General features: G+C 37.9%; 1 protein-coding gene across 15 annotated transcripts in view; it reads right to left on the bottom strand.

Moving 5' to 3' along the window:
* The window catches only part of LOC128694611 (nucleolar protein dao-5), a 541519-nt gene that overhangs the window by 135800 nt on the left and 389045 nt on the right, over positions 1–16674 (bottom strand). The gene's annotated exons all lie outside the window — the stretch shown is intronic.

Consider the following 16674-nt stretch of genomic DNA (forward strand, 5'->3'; position numbering starts at 1 on the left):
AAGTCAATGTGATCAACTAAGAAACAGTTATACTTTTCCTTAAATTTTCAGTTGCTGTATTTATCTCAAAAAATTTTTTGCATAAAAACAAAAATTTAAAGTTATCAATTTAAAGTTATTAACTGAATTTTTTAGAAAATGCTGCAAATCAAGGCACAGTAAACCCTTTTGTAATGCAGGATTAACTAACTGAAAACTCAGCATGTAACATTAAAATAGTGTTATGATGTGAAGAACATGTGGGAGACAATAGGGTTATGGTTATGTTCCAAACAACTCAAAACTTATTACTAACATTTTTTATTGTTGTGCTACAGATGGGGGGAAAATAATACAGTATAACTTACCTCTCATTCTGTTAGTTATTTGTAGCATTTAAGAGTGTGGAGATGAATATAGCCAAGAAAGCTACTGTTACCAGAAAACTTTATTATAAACTATTACAATATTACAAATTTGGCAATGAAGCTTCTAGGGAAAGCTAAACTAATAGGTGTATAGTATAATTAATAAACTCGCCCATTACCAAACCTGCAACATGCAACATAGTCCAGAGTACAAAAACACATACAATACTTTATAATCTTTACTAGTAAAATTATTCTTTAACATAAAAGAGTATTTTTTTATTTACACAAAAACTTAATAAAATAAGAATATATTCTTTGACATTAATATCACATTACACTAACAATGTAGTCATGACCCTACCTACCCCGTGCCACAAGACACTACCTTTCCCTAAGTCTCGTGACACTCCTATTACTCCGTGTCATAAGACACCCTTGTCTCTGTTACGATGCTCTTGCTCTCCATGTCACAAGACACCCTTTTCTCTGTTACTCGACACGCCTTCTCTCCATGTCACACGACACCCTGTTCTCTGCGTCATAACATGCTTCCTCTGTCACTCGACACCCTGTTCTCTGTGTCATGATATTCCTTCTCTGTGTCATAAGACACTACCTTTTGTACAGGGTTACATGATACCTTGATAATGGCATATGATTTGTGTTACATCCTTCACCTGAGTTATCACTGACAAACTCACACACGACACCATTAACACTACTTTGTCTCTTCATACGACACTACCTCGACCGTGTCTTCACACAACACTACCTTGACCATGTCTTCACACGACACTACCTCGACCGTGTCTTCACATGACACTACCTCGACTGTGTCTTCACACGACACTACCTCGACCGTGTCTTCACACGACACTACCTCGACCCTGTCTTCACATGACACTACCTCGACTGTGTCTTCACACGACACTACCTCAACCGTGTCTTCACACGACACTACCTCGACCGTGTCCTCACACGACACTAACTCGACTATGTGTTCACATGACACTAACTTGACCATGCCTTCACACGACACTAACTCGACCAGCTAAGCAGCCCCCTACATTGGGTGTGCTGACATCACACAGGGTACTGCCAGGTAGCAACCATAGCAGCACCCAAGTGGTCAGTCAACCACCTCCCTTTATTTGTTTCTGGGTTTGCAACATAAACTCTATTATGATTCTTAACTCTTTCACTCTCATGACCCCTAAAATGAACACTTTCACTGACCATCACTTAGGTGACTGAAAAGTAAGCTCTCAAAATAATTTTCTAAGAAGCTAATGAATCCAAATTCGTGAATCTGATAAAAACCTGGTTAAATATTGTATCATATTTCTGCATTGTCATTAGTAGTAATTTGCTGGGGTAGTAGTGAGTTAGGGACAACCAGAACTTTGCTCTGCTCTCACTGCCCAAAACCCTTGCAAAAGGAATTCTTCTGAATGATGGCAATAAATACTATAGACGGGTAATTATATCATCAAAATGCTTTTCACAGCATGTTATTTTGATCAAAATCCTACTCTCAAGGATTTGGGAAAAATTGGGTTAATATAATTTAAATTAATAGTTTTCATCTCACATTTGACAGTGGTATATCACTGTACCCACCAAGAAGGCTGGCAGTGATACTGCAAATCAAAAGTTAAATATTTTAAAGACAGAGTTTCCAAAAATATATTTCAAAAGTCTGACCTCCATTTACATCAGGTTTAAATTCACAGAAACGTAAAAATCGAAATACAGAATGTTCATCAGTGTCTTTAACTTCCAACTGTGCCCTGGAGTAACTGTTTCCAGTCTCCCAAACTGTCCATCAATCCTATTAATTCCTCTTAAGTACAGTGGACCCCCGCATAACGATTACCTCCGAATGCGACCAATTATGTAAGTGTATTTATGTAAGTGCGTTTGTACGTGTATGTTTGGGGGTCGGAAATGGACTAATCTACTTCACAATATTTCTTATGGGAATAAATTCGGTCAGTACTGGCACCTGAACATACTTCTGGAGTGAAAAAATATCGTTAACCGGGGGTCCACTGTATTGTGTATGCTTACTCTTGAAGAATTCTATGTAGTGTTTTTGATATCTTCTGGTAAGAAGTTGATCAGTCTGGACCCAAACTTGTTGATTCATTGTTGTCTTATTGTGCTCATGGCTCCCCTTATTTTCACTGGTTTTATTTTATAGTTTCTCAATAGTTTTCATTCCAGTATGGCATCATGGCTGCATGCAAATTTGAGACCAGGCCCTCAAATGTCTTCCATGTACACATTATCATGTATATATCTCTCCTTCCCTGCAGTGAATACATATTTAGGACCTTGAGGGCTTCTCAGTAATTTAACTGATTTGTCTGATTCTATGAGGGCCATAAATTATCTCTATCAGTTTCAGCTTCGACATCTCTCCTGCCTTAAATGGAGCCATCAGCATTAAACAATGCTCATAAGCAAGAGAAGACAAGCATAGAGTCACTACTGGAACTATTTTCCCTTGTTTTGAAAGTTCTCATTATCCACCCCATCATTTTCCTAGTTGTCATGACATTTGTCTTTTTTATTTTAATGAACTGGCCATATCCCATCAAGGCAGGGTAGCCTAAAATGAAAAACAAAAGTTTTTCTTTTTAAATTTAGTAATTTATACAGGAGACGGAGTTACCAGCCCCTTGCTCCTGGCATTTTAGTCACCTCTCACGACACACATGCCTTAAGGAGGAAGAATTCTTTTCTACTTTCCCTTGGAAATTATGTCCTTTTTTTTTCTTTTTACATGTCGGCCATTTCCCACCAAAGCACGGTGACCCAAAATCAAAGAAAAACACAAAAAGAGAAAAAAATTCCATCATCATTCAACACTTTCACCATTACTCACATAATCACTGTCTTTGCAGAGGTGCTCAGATATGACAGTTTAGATGTCCCTCCAAACTGCCAATATCCCAAACTCTTCCTTTAAAGTGTAGGCACTGTACTTCCCATTTCCAGGACTCAAGTCCGGCTAATCAGTTTCCCTGAATCCCTTCACAAAATATTAATTACCCTGCTCACACCCCAACAACTCATCAGGTCCCAAAAACCATTTCTCTCCATTCACGCCTATTTAACACACTCACGCACACTTGCTGGAATTCCAAGCCCCTCGCCCACAAAACCTCCTTTACCACCTCCTTCCAACCTTTTCAAAGATGGTCCCTACCCTGCCGTCCATCCCCTACAGATTTATACACTCTCCAAGTCATTTTACTTTGTCCCATTCTCTCTAAATGACCAAACCACCTCAACAACCTCTCTTCAGCCCTCTGACTAATACTTTTAGTAACTCCACACCTCCTCCTAATTTCCACACTATGAATTTTCAGCATAATATTTACACCACACATTGCCCTTAGACAGGACATCTCCACTGCCTCCAGCCACCTCCTCACTGCAGCATTTACAACCCAAGCTTCACACCCATATAAGTGTGTTGGTACTACTATACTTTCGTACATTCCCTTCTTAACCTCAATGGATAACGTTTTTTGTCTCCACAGATACCTCAACGCACCACTCACCTTTCTTCCTTCATCAATTCTATGGTTAATCCCATCCGCTGACAAGTCAACTCCGAAATATCTGAAAACATTCACTTCTTCCATACTCCCTCTCTCCAATGTGTTATCCAATTTTTCTTTATCTAAATTGTTTGATACCCTCATCACCTTACTCTTATCTATGTTCACTTTCAACTTTCTACCTTTACACACCCTCCCAAACTCGTCCACTAACCTTTGCAAATTTTCTTTAGAATCTCCCAAAAGCACAGATACCTCAACGCAACACTCACCTTTCTTCCTTCATTAATTCTATGGTTAATCCCATCTGCTGACAAGTCAACTCCCAAATATCTGAAAACATTCACTTCTTCCATACTCCCTCTCTCCAATGCCTGGGAAAAATTCAAAACAATGTTCACTACCATCCTTGATAATATTGCACCAGTTAAAGAGGTTAGGATTAAACGAAGAACTGAACCCTGGATGACTACTGAGATATTAGATAATATGAAATTCAGAGACCAGCTGCTAAAAAGATTTAAAGCAAACAGACAGGATACTGCAGCACTAAATGAATTCCAAAGGGTGAGGAACAGAGTGCAGAGACTTATAAAAGGAGCAAAGGCAAAGCACTATTGCTCAAAAATTGAAGAGTATAAGCATAACCCCAGAAAGCTCTGGCAACAACTAAAACAGTTGGGGTATAGCCATAAACCAGTAGATAGGTCTAACATAGTACTCACTATCGATAATGAGGTATGCCACGAAACATGTAAGGTGGCAAATTGTTTCAATTCCTACTACACATCTGTTGCATCAACACTAGTAAGTAAACTACCAGCTGCATCAAATACCTTTAACACAGACTCTGATAAGTTTCAAACATACTATACCAATAAAGGGGTAACCCCAAACAGTTGTCAACTAGTAAGTGTATCTCATGACTTTATTAAAAAAGAACTAAGCAGGTTAAACCCAGCTAAGAGCACTGGCCCAGATAACATCCCGTCTAAGTTCCTAAAAGATGGTGCTTCTGAACTGTCAATCCCTATTGCTCACATAATAAATCTGTCAGTCACCACTAATACCGTACCAGAGGGGTTCAAGGAGGCCAAAGTTACTCCTATCTTCAAGAAAAATAGTAGGTCTGATGTAAGCAACTATAGGCCTGATAGTATACTCAGTATAATATCCAAAATTCTAGAGAGGGCAGCGTACTGTCAAGTAGTTAAGTACCTTAATGACAACAACATTCTCCATATCTATCAATTGGGCTTTAGAAGATCTTACTCAACCGACACCTCCCTAATTAATCTGATGGATTACACGTGAACTGAAATGTCATTGGGGAACCTCATAGGTATGGTAACCTTAGACCTGCAAAAGGCCTTCGATACTGTCAATCACAATATATTATGTAAGAAACTTCAAGCTATCGGTATAGGTTCTGTAGACTGGTTTAAGTCCTACCTTAGCAACAGGAGACAAATTGTCAAAATCAACAAAACAGAATCAGAACCCCTGCTGATAGCATGTGGCGTTCCCCAAGGTAGTATTCTGGGTCCCTTATTATTCTTATGCTATGTCAGTGACATGCCTATCAGTGTCAAGTGCAACTCCTACTGTATGCAGATGACAGTGCTCTGTTAGTGTCAGGTAAAGACCCACAAGATATAGCTAATGTATTAACACTGGAACTGGAGTCCTGCAGCAAATGGTTAGTAGACAGCAAACTATCATTACACCTCAGGAAAACTGAAGTCATTCTCTTTGGCATGAAACATAAACTGATAAGGGTAAATAATTTTAATGTCCAGTGTAATGGGGAACCCATCACTTTGGTTTCATCAGTAAAATATCTGGGAATCCCCTTTGACCCATGCATGTCAGGAGAATTGATAGGGAACAGTGTAGTAAAGAAAGCGAATGCCAGACTGAAGTTCCTCTACAGGCAAGCACAGTGTCTACCTACTGAGGCTCGCAGGACCCTATGTCTAGCCTTTATACAGTGTCATATGGATTACGCTTGCTCTTCATGGTACTCTGCCTTGACAAAACAACTGAAAGATAGACTGCAAATCACCCAGAACAAAACTGTAAGATTCATCCTGGGCCTGGGTCCAAGAGAGCATGTAAGGCAGAATGAATTACAGCAGTTGGATATGGTGAATGTTGAAGACAGAGTAAAACACCTGAAGCTAAATCATGTTTATAAAACTGCTCACAAACAGTGTCCAGAATATCTTGCTGTCAATTTTGTCAAGGTTGGGAACCAAAGCAATCATAGTACTAGGGGGACAGAGCACAACTTTGTAGTACCCTCAGTCAGTGGCCAGGCTTCAAACACCTTTTATTGTACAGCAATAAAGGAATGGAACAGACTGCCCACACATGTCAAAGCCAGTCATAACATGAACCAGTTCAAGAAGAGTGCCAAAAGGTGTCTGATGAATGTAGCTACAGAAAGGGAGGGGAATGATTTTTTATTTTTTAGCTAACACACATGTAATTTTACCTTATTCCTAGTAATGGCCCTCGTATTGTAGTCTTAATGACCCTCATGAAGTAGATAGTCTTTTTAGTATAATAATAAGATGTTATCTTCATTATAGAATAATAAGAAAATATTATAACCTTCATATTATAATAATAAGGTAAAAGGACCCCAATGGAAATAAGTCACTCTGTCTGACTTTTTCGGGTTATCCTAGGTTCTCTACACATATGCTGCTATGTATGATAATCTATGTAACTGTATTTGTGTATACCTGAATAAACTTACTTACTTATCCAATTTTTCTTTAACTAAATTGTTTGAAACCCTCATCACCTTACTCTTATCTATGTTCACTTTCAACTTTCTACCTTTACACACCCTCCCAAACTCGTCCACTAACCTTCGCAAATTTTCTTTAGAATCTCCCAAAAGCACAGTATCATCAGCAAAAAATAACTGTATCAACTCCCGACCGACTTCTTGAAAAAAAAAAAAAAAAAAAAATATATATAAATATATATATATATAAATATATAAATATATATATATATATATATATATATATATATATATATATATATATATTGGCAGTTTGGAGGGATATGTTGTGTATCTTTATATGTGTATGCTTCTAGACTGTTGTATTCTGAGCACCTCTGCAAAAACAGTGATAATGTGTGAGTGTGGTGAAAGTGTTGAATGATGATGAAAGTATTTTCTTTTTGGGGATTTTCTTTCTTTTTTGGGTCACCCTGCCTCGGTGGGAGACAGCCAACTTGTTTAAAAAAAAAAAAAAAAAAAAAAAAATATACATATATATATATATATATATATATATATGTATGTATAAACTAAGGGAGGATATATACATAGAGAGATATAAGCGACTATTGGCAGAAAGGTGGGCTAGTGCAAAAATGAGTAGTGGGGGGGTTGAAGAGGGTTGGAATAGTTTTAAAAATGCAGTATTAGAATGTGGGGCAGAAGTTTGTGATTATATGAGGGAGGGTGCAGGAGGAAAGAGGAGTGACTGGTGGAATGATGAAGTAAAGGGTGTGATAAAAGAGAAAAAGGTAGCTTATGAGAGGTTTTTACAAAGCAGAAGTGTTATAAGAAGAGCAGAGTATATGGAGAGTAAAAGAAAGGTGAAGAGAGTGGTGAGAGAGTGCAAAAGGAGAGCAGATGATAGAGTGGGAGAGGCACTGTCAAGAAATTTTAATGAAAATAAGAAAAAATTTTGGAGTTAAACAAGTTAAGAAAGCCTAGGGAAAGTATGGATTTGTCAGTTAAAAACAGAGTAGGGGAATTAGTAGATGGGAAAAGGGAGGTATTAGGTAGATGGCGAGAATATTTTGAGGAACTTTTAAATGTTGAGGAAGAAAGGGAGGCGGTAATTTCATGCACTGGCCAGGGAGGTATACCATCTTTTAGGAGTGAAGAAGAGCAGAATGTAAGTGTGGTGGAGGTACGTGAGGCATTACGTAGAATGAAAGGGGGTAAAGCAGCTGGAACTGATGGGATCATGACAGAAATGTTAAAAGCAGGGGGGGATATAGTGTTGGAGTGGTTGGTACTTTTGTTTAATAAATGTATGAAAGAGGGGAAGGTACCTAGGGATTGGCGGAGAGCATGCATAGTCCCTTTATATAAAGGGAAAGGGGACAAAAGAGATTGTAAAAATTATAGAGGAATAACTTTACTGAGGAAAAGTAAATGGTAGGGTTATAATTGAAAGAATTAGAGGTAAGACAGAATGTAGAATTGCAGATGAGCAAGGAGGCTTCAGAGTGGGTAGGGGATGTATAGATCAAGTGTTTACATTGAAGCATATATTTTTTTTTATTTTTTTATTATCACACTGGTCGATTCCCACCAAGGCAGGGTGGCCCGAAAAAGAAAAACTTTCACCATCATTCACTCCATCACTGTCTTGCCAGAAGGGTGCTTTACACTACAGTTTTTAAACTGCAACATTAACACCCCTCCTTCAGAGTGCAGGCACTGTACTTCCCATCTCCAGGACTCAAGTCCGGCCTGCCGGTTTCCCTGAACCCCTTCATAAATGTTACTTTGCTCACACTCCAACAGCACGTCAAGTATTAAAAACCATTTGTCTCCATTCACTCCTATCAAACACGCTCACGCATGCCTGCTGGAAGTCAAAGCCCCTCGCACACAAAACCTCCTTTACCCCCTCCCTCCAACCTTTCCTAGGCCGACCCCTACCCCGCCTTCCTTCCACTACAGACTGATACACTCTTGAAGTCACTCTGTTTCGCTCCATTCTCTCTACATGTCCGAACCACCTCAACAACCCTTCCTCAGCCCTCTGGACAACAGTTTTGGTAATCCCGCACCTCCTCCTAACTTCCAAACTACGAATTCTCTGCATTATATTCACACCACACATTGCTCTCAGACATGACATCTCCACTGCCTCCAGCCTTCTCCTTGCTGCAACATTCATCACCCATGCTTCACACCCATATAAGAGTGTTGGTAAAACTATACTCTCATACATTCCCCTCTTTGCCTCCAAGGACAAAGTTCTTTGTCTCCACAGACTCCTAAGTGCACCACTCACCCTTTTCCCCTCATCAATTCTATGATTCACCTCATCTTTCATAGACCCATCCGCTGACAAGTCCACTCCCAAATATCTGAATACATTCACCTCCTCCATACTCTCTCCCTCCAATCTGATATCCAATCTTTCATCACCTAATCTTTTTGTTATCCTCATAACCTTACTCTTTCCTGTATTCACTTTCAATTTTCTTCTTTTGCACACCCTACCAAATTCATCCACCAATCTCTGCAACTTCTCTTCAGAATCTCCCAAGAGCACAGTGTCATCAGCAAAGAGCAACTGTGACAACTCCCACTTTATGTGTGATTCTTTATCTTTTAACTCCACGCCTCTTGCCAAGACCCTCGCATTTACTTCTCTTACAACCCCATCTATAAATATATTAAACAACCAGGGTGACATCACACATCCTTGTCTAAGCCCTACTTTTACTGGGAAATAATTTCCCTCTTTCCTACATACTCTAACTTGAGCCTCACTATCCTCGTAAAAACTCTTCACTGCTTTCAGTAACCTACCTCCTACACCATACACCTGCAACATCTGCCACATTGCCCCCCTATCCTCTAGTGTGTTTATGAGACAGAAAAAGAAACCAGCAATCCTACCATCATGCAAAAAAGTTACAGGTTTCTGTTTCACAGTCATCTGGCAGGACGGTAGTACTTCCCTGGGTGGTTGCTGTCTACCAACCTACTACCTAGCATATATGTGAACAGTATTTAGATAAAGGTAGGGAAATTTTTATTGCATTTATGGATTTAGAAAAGGCATATGATAGAGTGGATAGAGGAACAATGTGGCAGATGTTGCAAGTATATGGAATAGGTGGTAAGTTACTAAATGCTGTTAAGAGTTTTTATGAGGATAGTGAGGCTCAGGTTAGGGTGTGTAGAAGAGAGGGAAAATACTTCCTGGTAAAAGTAGGTCTTAGACAGGGATGTGTAATGTCACCATGGTTGTTTAATATATTTATAGATGGGATTGTAAAAGAAGTAAATGCTAGGGTGTTCGGGAGAGGGGTGGGGTTAAATTATGGGGAATCAAATTCAAAATGGGAATTGACACAGTTACTTTTTGCTGATGATACTGTGCTTATGGGAGATTCTAAAGAAAAATTGCAAAGGTTAGTGGATGAGTTTGAGAATGTGTGTAAAGGTAGAAAGTTGAAAGTGAACATAGAAAAGAGTAAGGTGATGAGGGAATCAAATGATTTAGATAAAGAAAAATTGGATATCAAATTGGGGAGGAGGAATATGGAAGAAGTGAATGTTTTCAGATACTTGGGAGTTGATGTGTCGGCGGATGGATTTATGAAGGATGAGGTTAATCATAGAATTGATGAGGGAAAAAAAGTGAGTGGTGCATTGAGGTATATGTGGAGTCAAAAAACATTATCCATGGAGGCAAAGAAGGGAATGTATGAAAGTATAGTAGTACCAACACTCTTATATGGGTGTAAAGCTTGGGTGGTAAATGCAGCAGCGAGGAGACGGTTGGAGGCAGTGGAGATGTCCTGTTTAAGGGCAATGTGTGGTGTAAATATTATGCAGAAAATTCGGAGTGTGGAAATTAGGAAAAGGTGTGGAGTTAATAAAAGTATTAGTCAGAGGGCAGAAGAGGGGTTGTTGAGGTGGTTTGGTCATTTAGAGAGAAAGAATCAAAGTAGAATGACATGGAAAGCATATAAATCTATAGGGGAAGGAAGGCGGGGTAGGGGTCGTCCTCGAAAGGGTTGGAGAGAGGGGGTAAAGGAGGTTTTGTGGGCAAGGGGCTTGGACTTCCAGCAAGCGTGCGTGAGCGTGTTAGATAGAAGTGAATGGAGACGAATAGTACTTGGGACATGACGATCTGTTGGAGTGTGAGCAGGGTAATATTTAGTGAAGGGATTCAGGGAAACCGGTTATTTTCATATAGTCGGACTTGAGTCCTGGAAATGGGAAGTACAATGCCTGCACTTTAAAGGAGGGGTTTGGGATATTGGCAGTTTGGAGGGATATGTTGTGTATCTTTATATGTGTATGCTTCTAAACTGTTGTATTCTGAGCACCTCTGCAAAAACAGTGATAATGTGCGAGTGTGGTGAAAGTGTTGAATGATGATGAAAGTATTTTCTTTTTGGGGATTTTCTTTCTTTTTTGGGTCACCCTGCCTCGGTGGGAGACGCCCGACTTGTTGAAAAAAAAAATAAAATATATATATATATATGCAATAAGATCACAGTAAACAGGTGATTTCAGAATATGCAAAACAACCACTCTGAAAGAATAGAGAAATTCCAAGCACTTTCGTGACTACTCACATTATCAAGGAACTATGAAAGTAAAGCATCCAAGGAAGCTATATAAGGGGTCTGGCCAGCACCTCACTATCAGATCCCACAACGGTTAAACACCTGACGCGCACCGACCCAACTTGGATAGGTCCTTTGCACAACTCACCCTACAAACTATTCTACCCAAGAAAATTTAAAAATTATTTGTCCAGTGTATTATTAAATTCTTTCCAAATTCTATTAATTATAAATGGATCTAATTTATATAAACCAAAGGAAATATTCATATTATTGTCAAAACTGCTTTTTATGAAACAAGATTCAATTATATTCCTGTCGACCATGGACTTGCTTAATACTACTTTCTCAACTTTTTGAAAATCAATTGGATGGTTAAAATCTCTTACATGAATAAATAGAGGTTACTTAACACAATCCTCCCTAATAGAGCTAAATGGTTCAAATATGTTGATGATATTTTGTGTCTTATGCCCAAAAATGTAGATATACACCATTTCCTAGGAAAATTAAATAACTTAGCCCATTCTATAAACTTTACTGTTGAGTTTGAAGAAAATAACTCATTGCCTTTTCTAGATGTTTTAATTATTAAGGGTAATAATGAATTCAAATTTAAAATTTACAGAAAACCTACAAATAACTGTTCCTATGTCCACTATTATTCCTCGCATCAAGATAGAGTCAAACTGTCTGTTTTCTCATCAATGTTTTTGAGAGCTTTACGAATTTGTAGTCCTGAGTTCATAGATGAGGAAATATCCAAAATTTATGAAATAGGTAATGATTTAAAATACCCAAGAAATGTAATTGATAAATCTTCAAGTTGCTAGAAATACTTTTTACAATCCAAAAAGGGACAACCAGCCTTATTCAACTAAAAATATGTTGGTTCTCCCTTACCATGAAAACTTGGTTGATATGCCTTCTCTTCTTAAGACTTTTAATATTAAAGTTGTATTCAAAAATCTTGATACAGTAAAAAAACATTTGAAAAAAAAATTCCCCCCAAAATGCTGATGGATGTGTCTATAAGATTCCTTGTAAAATTTGCGATAAAGTTTATTACAGTCAAACTGGTAAAAATCTCGAACTAAGATTAAAACAACATAAATATAGCATTAGAACTGGACAAGATTCCAATGCTCTATTTATTCATGTAAGAGATTTTAACCATCCAATTGATTTTCAAAAAGTTGAGAAAGTAGTATCAAGCAAGTCCATGGTCGACAGGAATATAATTGAATCTTGTTTCATAAAAAGCAGTTTTGACAATAATATGAATATTTCCTTTGGTTTATATAAATTAGATCCATTTATAATTAATAGAATTTGGGAAGAATTTAATAATACACTGGACAAATAATTTTTAAATTTTCTTGGGTAGAATAGTTTGTGGGGTGAGTTGTGCAAAGGACCTATCCAAGTTGGGTCGGCGCGCGTCAGGTGTTTAACCGTTGCGGGATCTGATAGTGAGGTGCTGGAAAAACCCCTTATATAGCTTCCTTGGATGCTTTACTTTCATAGTTCCTTGATAATGTGAGTAGTCACGAAAGCGCTTGGAATTTCTCTATTCTTTCAGAGTGGTTCTTTTGTATATATATATATATATATATATATATATATATATATATATATATATATATATATATATATATATATATATATATATATATATATATATATATATGTATATATATATATGTATATATATATATATATATATATATATATATATATATATATATATATATATATATATATATATATATATATATATATATATATATATACGTATGTATATATATATATGCATATATATATATATGTATATATATATATGTATATATATATATATGTATATATATATATATATGTATATATATATATGTATATATATATGTATATATATATATATTTTTTTTTTTTTTCATTTTTTTTTCAACAAGTCGGCCGTCTCCCACCGAGGCAGGGTGACCCAAAAAACAGAAAGAAAATCCCCAAAAAGAAAATACTTTCATCATCATTCAACACTTTCACCACACTCACACATTATCACTGTTTTTGCAGAGGTGCTCAGAATACAACAGTCTAGAAGCATACACATATAAAGATACACAACATATCCCTCCAAACTGCCAATATCCCAAACCCCTCCTTTAAAGTGCAGGCATTGTACTTCCCATTTCCAGGACTCAAGTCCGACTATATGAAAATAAACGGTTTCCCTGAATCCCTTCACTAAATATTACCCTGCTCACACTCCAACAGATCGTCAGGTCCCAAGTACCATTCATCTCCATTTACTCCTATCTAACACGCTCACGCACGCTTGCTGGAAGTCCAAGCCCCTCGCCCACAAAACCTCCTTTACCCCCTCTCTCCAACCCTTTCGAGGACGACCCCTACCCCGCCTTCCTTCCCCTATAGATTTATATGCTTTCCATGTCATTCTACTTTGATCCATTCTCTCTAAATGACCAAACCACCTCAACAACCCCTCTTCTGCCCTCTGACTAATACTTTTATTAACTCCACACCTTCTCCTAATTTCCACACTCCGAATTTTCTGCATAATATTTACACCACACATTGCCCTTAAACAGGACATCTCCACTGCCTCCAACCGTCTCCTCGCTGCTGCATTTACCACCCAAGCTTCACACCCATATAAAAGTGTTGGTACTACTATACTTTCATACATTCCCTTCTTTGCCTCCATAGATAACGTTTTTTGACTCCACATATACCTCAACGCACCACTCACCTTTTTTCCCTCATCAATTCTATGATTAATCTCATCCTTCATAAATCCATCCGCCGACACGTCAACTCCCAAGTATCTGAAAACATTCACTTCTTCCATACTCCTCCTCCCCAATTTGATATCCAATTTTTCTTTATCTAAATCATTTGACACCCTCATTACCTTACTCTTTTCTATGTTCACTTTCAGCTTTCTACCTTTACACACATTCCCAAACTCATCCACTAACCTTTGCAATTTTTCTTTAGAATCTCCCATAAGCACAGTATCATCAGCAAAAAGTAACTGTGTCAATTCCCATTTTGAATTTGATTCCCCAAAATTTAATCCCACCCCTCTCCCGAACACCCTAGCATTTACTTCCTTTACAACCCCATCTATAAATATATTAAACAACCATGGTGACATTACACATCCCTGTCTATATATATATATATGTATATATATATATGTATATATATATATGTATATATATATATGTATATACATGTATATTTTAACAAGTTGGCCGTCTCCCACCAAGGCAGGGTGACGCAAAAACAAAGAAAATCCCCAAAAAGAAAATACTTTCATCATCATTCAACACTTTCACCTCACTCACACATAATCACTGTTTTTGCAGAGGTGCCCAGAATACAACAGTTTAGAAGTATATACGTACAAAGATACACAACATATCCCTCCAAACTGCCAATATCCCAAACCCCTCCTTTAAAGTGCAGGCATTGTACTTCCCATTTCCAGGACTTAAGTCTGGCTATATAAAATAACTGGTTTCCCTGAATCCCTTCACTAAATATTACCCTGCTCACACTCCAACAGCTCGTCAGGTCCCAAATACTATTCTTCTCCATTCACTCCTAACACTCTTGCTGGAAGTCCAAGTCCCTCGCCCACCTCCTTGACCCCCTCCCTCCAACCCTTTCGAGGATGACCCCTACCCCGCCTTACTTCCACTACAGATTTATACACTCTCCTTGTCATTCTACTTTGATCCATTGTCTCTAAATGGCCAAACCACCTCAGCAACCCCTCTTCAGCCCTCTGACTAATACTTTTAACTCCACACCCTCTCCTAATTTCCACACTCCAAATTTTCTGCATAATATTTACACCACACATTGCCCTTAGACAGGACATCTCCACTGCCTCCAACCGCCTCCTCGCTGCTGCATTCACAACCCAAGCTTCACACCCATATAAGTGTTGGTACTACTATACTTTCATACATTCCCTTCTTTGCCCCCATAGATAACATTTTTTGTCTCCACATATATATCAACACACCACTCGCCTTTTTTCCTCATCAATTCTATGATTAACCTCATCCTTCATAAATCCATCCGCCGACACGTCAACTCCCAAGTATCTGAAAACATTCACTTCTTCCATACTCCTCCTCCCCAATTTGATATCCAATTTTTCTTTATCTAAATCATTTGATACCCTCATCACCTTACTATTTTCTATGTTCACTTTCAACTTCCTACTTTTACAGACACTCCCAAACTCATCCACTAACCTTTGCAATTTTTCTTTAGAATCTCCCATAAGCACAGTATCATCAGCAAAAACCAACTGTGTCAATTCCCATTTTGTATTTAATTCCCTATAATTTAATCCCACCCCTCTCCTGAACACCCTACCATTTACTTCTTTTACAACCCATCTATAAAGTGGACCCTCGAATTTAGTCGTGCCTTTTCTGTATGCAAAACTATTTTTATTATCTATAAAATGTATTTTTTGTTAATTTCCCATAGGAAATATTGTAAATCCAATTAAACCATTCCAGACACCAAAAAATATTAACAAAAACTACATTTTATAGATAATAAAAATAGTTTTGCATACAGAAAAGGCACGACTAAATTCGAGGGTCCACTGTATATTAAATAAGCATGGTGACATTACTCATCCCTGTCTAAGACCTACTTTTACCGGGAAGTAGTCTCCCTCTCTTCTACACACCCTAACCTGAGCCTCACTATCCTCATAAAAACACTTTACAGCATTTAGTAACTTACCACCTATTCCATATACTTACAACATCTGCCACATTGCTCCCCTATCCACTCTATCATATGCCTTTTCTAAGTCCATAAATGCAATAAAAATTTCCCTACTTTTATCTAAATACTGTTCACATATATGCTTCAATGTAAACACTTGATCTACACATCCCCTACCCACTCTGAAACCTCCTTCCTCATCTGCAATCCTACATGCTGTCTTACCTCTAATTCTTTCAATTATAACCCTACCATACACTTTTCCTGGTATACTCAGTAAACTTACTCCTCTATAATTTTTACAATCTCTTTTGTCCCCCTTCCCTTTATATAGAGAGACTATACACGCTCTCTGCCAATCCCTAGGTACCTTCCCCTCTTTCATACATTTATTAAACCAAAATACCAACCACTCCAACACTTTATCCCCCCCTGCTTTTAACATTTCTGTCATGATCCCGTCAGTTCCAGCTGCTTTACCCCCTTTCATTTTACGTAATGCCTCACGCACCTCCCCCACACTCACATCTTATTCTTCTTCACTCCTAAAAGATGGTATACCTCCCTGGCCAGTGCATGAAATTACCGCTTCCCTTTCTTCGTCGACATTT

The sequence above is a fragment of the Cherax quadricarinatus genome, chromosome 51, assembly GCF_038502225.1.
Source record: "Cherax quadricarinatus isolate ZL_2023a chromosome 51, ASM3850222v1, whole genome shotgun sequence".
NCBI lineage: Eukaryota > Metazoa > Arthropoda > Malacostraca > Decapoda > Parastacidae > Cherax > Cherax quadricarinatus.